Raw genomic sequence first — 4833 nt, 5'->3', positions numbered from 1 at the left:
TTGAAGGGGTTCCCAAGGTTTTCGATTTCCCGGCCCAGGGACAACATTCCCCCGGGGCTTCATTCTCCCAGTGGGGGTGGCGTGCTGGAGGCAGCCAAGCAAGGATTCTCTCTCATCATTGATGTTTCTATCTCTCTCTCCTTTTCCCTTCCTCTCTGAAACTAATAAAGAAAGATATATATTTAAATATATATATATATATATATATATATATATTATTGATTTTTTACCGAGAGGAAAGGAGAAATAGAGAGTTAGAAACATAAATGAGAGAGAAACATTGATCAGCTGCCTCCTGCACATCTCCTACTGGGGATGTGCCCGCAACCAAGGTACATGCCCTTGACCGGAATCGAACCTGGGACCCTTCAGTCTGCAGGCTGACGCTCTGTCCACCAAGCCAAATGGGCTAGGGCTCTTTCTTTCTTTCTTTTATTTTTTTTGGTCTTCACCCAAGATTATATATATTTTTTTAAATATATTTTATTGATTTCTTACAGAGAGGAAGGGAGAGGGACAGAGAGCTAGAAACATCGAGAGAGAAACATCGATCAGCCGCCTCCTGCACACTCCCTACTGGGGATGTGCCCGCAACCAAGGCACATGTTCTTGCCTGGAATTGAACCTGGGACCCTTGAGTCCGCAGGCAGACGCTCTACCCACTGAGCCAAACCAGTCAGGCCTAATATATATTTTTATTGATTTCAGAGAGGAAGGGAGAGGAGGAGAGAGATAGAAACATCAACAATGAGAATCATTGATCGGTTGCCTTTTGTATGCCCCCACAAGGGATCCAGCCCACAATCGCAACCAGGGAATCAAACCTTTACCACCTGGTTCATAGGTGGATGCTTAACCACTGACCTACACCTGGCTGGGCTATTTTTATTGTTTTATTTTTTACTTATTGATTTCAGAGAGGAAGGGAGAGGGAGATAGAAACATCAATGATGAGAGAGAATCATTGATTGGCTGTCTCCTGCATGCCCCCCCCCCCACTGGGGATTGAGCCCGCAACCCTGGCATGTGCCCTTGACCAGAATGGAACTTGGGACCCTTCAATCCGCAGGCCAACGCTCTATCCACTGAACCAAACCGGCCAGGGTTATTTCTGTTTTATCTTCATGAGTTTTATTGAAAAGTGGAATGAGAATATATGCAAAACAAAGGAAATTTGAGTTTGGTCTTCATGGACATGGAATCTTAGTACTTCAGTTAGAGTGGGCTCTTTCAGTACCGCTAGCAACAACGCCTATAAACACCCCTGTTACCATTGAGGAGAAATGGACTTCACGTGGCTACACATCAGCAAAAACAAGCAGTTGAATGATTTGACCATTAATTGTTTGGACATGAACTTCATTTTATTCATCTTTTGGACATGAACTTTAGACGTGAAAAGTCAAGGAAGGCGATACACCAGCATCCTGTTTGTGAAGATAATTTTCTCCAGCGAATATTTTGGGGATTCAAAGGAAACTTCCTTTTGTTGTTCTTGCCACTTGAATGTATTCTCTGCCTCATATTCTTCTGTCTCATTCACCAAAATATCCATCTTGGCTAAAGCCTTGCTCATTGTTGTTATATTTGCATCTAAACGAGGAATATTTCTAATTGTGTCAAGATGGGTTTCTAAATCTCTCATGGAAAAGTTACTGCCAACTTCCAGCAAATGGACCAGGTCCCTGTGGTAAACACCTCCAATCGGCAGGTTTTCCTGACTTTGTCTTTGCCTGAGGGACCACTTCTCTTTCAGCACTGCTGCCAAAGGATTATTCATGCTTTGCCAAGCACGGCGCTCTTGAGCCAAAAAGGAAGGATGAAGAAACATCCGCGGTATCTTTTTCTAATCTTAGAAGTTCAATTTCGGTGTTGTTGTTTTTTCTGGTTGATTTCCGCTTGAATATCTGTGATCTTATGTAGCCTGGAGAAGTTCACAAAGCCACTGGAGCCATAACTCCAGATTCACACTTTGAAGCTATACATGAAGGACCAACTATGGCCTATAGGGGGCGGTAGAGGACTGTTTATCTCATGGCTGAAATTTACTTAGTGCCACCCTAGGTATTTTTACCAGAATATTTTAATAATTTTAAAAATTTTTCAATGTCAGTTGGCATACAATATTTTTTTTCAGGTGAACAACATAGTGAGTAGACATTTATACAACTTATTAAGTGATCACCCTAAGTTCAGAGTATTTTTTATTTTTATTTTATTTTATTTTTTTTCATATATTTTATTGATTTTTTACAGAGAGGAAGGGAGAGGAATAGAGAGTTAGAAACATCGATGAGAGAGAAACATCGATCAGTTGCTTCCTGCACACCCCCTATTGGGGATGTGCCTGTAGCCATGGTACATGCCCTTGACTGGAATCGAACCTGGGACCCTTGAGTCTGCAGGCCGACGCTCTATCCACTGAGCCAAACCTGTCAGGGCGCAGAGTATTTTTTAAATAAAAGGAAGAATCAGTGGATTGTCTAAAAATGAATGAGATCATTTCTTCAGCCAAAGATGTGTGGACCTTAAAAAGTATTGCATTTTATCGGATGTACATGTCCTCAGCATTCCACTAAGAACATTTTCAAATGTTCAGAAACCTCATCAGCATTGCGTACCCAGCCCCTAGATAAGTCAGTTAACATTTGCCAATACGTGCTTTGTCACTGTCCACATATCCATTATTGGGTATATGTTGATGACATGCAAAATGGGATTGAGTGGCTATGGTTTCAAACACAAGCTTTTGCCGCAGATTAGCACAGATGCTTTCTAACTCCAAAACTTAGAACAAAAGTCTTCAACTCTCTAAAGCACATCTTCATTATTTGCACATCAGGATAATTAGAGGGCTGTCAGAGGACTGGATTTGCTAATGCAGTAAAAAATTTTTTTTCTAATACTGGGTTTGTTTCTGTGCATCTAGATTAACACACCTTTGGATATCTCTTTTCAGGCACCCCCTAATACTGGAATTGCTCTGGGCACACTAACCTTCAATGCAAATTCACTACCATTCCTAAGGGACTGCTAGAAGTGAACTTCCTAAGTGCTAGAGAGAATCGTATGAACATTTTTTAAAATATATTTTTATTGATCTCAGAAAGGAAGGGAGAGGGAGGGAAAGATAAAACATCAGTGATGAGAGAGAATCATTGATTGGCGGCCTCCTGCACGCCCCCCTCTGGGGATTGAGCCCACAACCCAGGCATGTCCCCCTGGCCAGAATCGAACCTGGGACCCTTTAGTCCGCAGGCCGGTGCTCTATCCACTGAGCCAAACCAGCCAGGCATGAAAGCCTTTTTGAACAGGTCTGCGTAAACCTGACCTCTCAAGCATGAGAAAGAGCCAGCATATGATGAGCTGGGAAAGAGCATTTTGACAGAAAGATAAGCACTAGCAAAGGATCTCAGGTGGAAAGAATATGTTGCAATCAAGAAACCAAAGATGAGCCCAGCCTGCTTAGCTCAGTGATTGAGTGTCGACCTATGAACCAGGAAGTCATGATTCGATTCCCGGTCAGGGTACATCCCCAGGTTGCGGGCTCGAACCCCAATGTGGAGCGTGCAGGAGGAGGCCAGTCAATGATTTTCTCTCATCATTGATGTTTCTCTCTCTCCCTCTCTGAAATCAATAAAAACATTAAAAAAAGAAAGAAAGAAACAAGATGAGAAGGGACTGGGCGGATGGGTGAAAAGATGAAGACATTAAGAGGCACAAATTGGGATTTAAAGTACAGGAAAGGGAGCCCTGGCTGGTTTGACTCAGTGGATAGAGCATCAGCCTGCAGACTGAAGGGTCCCGGGTTAGATTCTGGTCAAGGGCACATTCCTGGGTTGCAGGTTTGATTCCCAGTGTGGGGCGTGCAGGAGGCAACCGGTCAATGATTCTCTCTCATTATTGATGTTTCTATCCCTCTCTCCCTCTCCTTTCCTCTCTGAAATCAATAAAAATATATTATAAATACCGTACAGGGAATGTAGTCAATAATATTGTAATAGCTATGTATGGTGTCAAATTGGTACTAGACTTACCACTTTGTAAGGTATATAAATGCCTTGTTTATAGTGATGTTGTACACCTGAAACTAATATATCGTATGTCAACTGCAATTTTTAAATCTATATTTTTTAGTCCTGGCCGGTTTGGCTCAGTGGATGGAGCGTCGGCCTGCAGACTGAAGGGTCTCAAGTTCGATTCCAGACAAGAGCATGTGTCTTGGTTGCAGGCACATCCCCAGTAGGAGGTGTGCAGGAGGCAGCTGATCGATGTTTCTCTCCTATCAATGTTTCTGACTCTCTATACCTCTCCCTTCCTCTCTGTAAAAAAATAAATAAAATATATTTTTAAAATCAATAAAATATATGTTTTTATTGAATTTAGAGAGAGGAAGGGAGAGGGTGGGAGAGACAGAAACATTGCTGTGAGAGACAAACATCAAACAGCTGTCTCTGCAAGCACCCAGGCCAAGGATTGAGTCTGCATCCTGGGCATGTGCCTTAGCTGGGAATTGAACCTGTGAGCTTCTGGTGTGCAGGATCGCATTCAACCAACTGAGCCGCACCGGCTAGGGCTGCAAAATTGTTTTTAAAGGAAGAAGCTGATGGCAGGCAGCGAGGTGGATGAGTGACAGGTTAGGAGAGAGAGAGAGAAGGGCAAGGCCAGAAGCACTAGGCCTTGAGGACTCTAATTAGGAGTTCAGGCTTCATTCTGATGCAGTGGGAAGCGACATGGGGTGCGGGTTACCTTGGGAGGGTGACATAATCTGATCTACATCCTTTAGAAGCTCACTGCCTGGTGTGTGGGACAATTCAGAAGTTGAAAGAGAAT

At 43.0% G+C, this 4833-nt stretch overlaps 1 pseudogene; it reads right to left on the bottom strand.

The window, feature by feature from the left end:
* Window positions 1-1388: 1388 nt before the first annotated feature.
* The window catches only part of LOC102433005, a 3824-nt pseudogene continuing 379 nt past the window's right edge, over window positions 1389-4833 (bottom strand).

Source organism: Myotis lucifugus, unplaced genomic scaffold (assembly GCF_000147115.1).
Source record: "Myotis lucifugus unplaced genomic scaffold, Myoluc2.0 scaffold_482, whole genome shotgun sequence".
NCBI lineage: Eukaryota > Metazoa > Chordata > Mammalia > Chiroptera > Vespertilionidae > Myotis > Myotis lucifugus.
The sequence above is the reverse complement of the archived record's forward strand: the minus strand, read 5'-3'. Positions and strand labels throughout refer to the sequence as shown.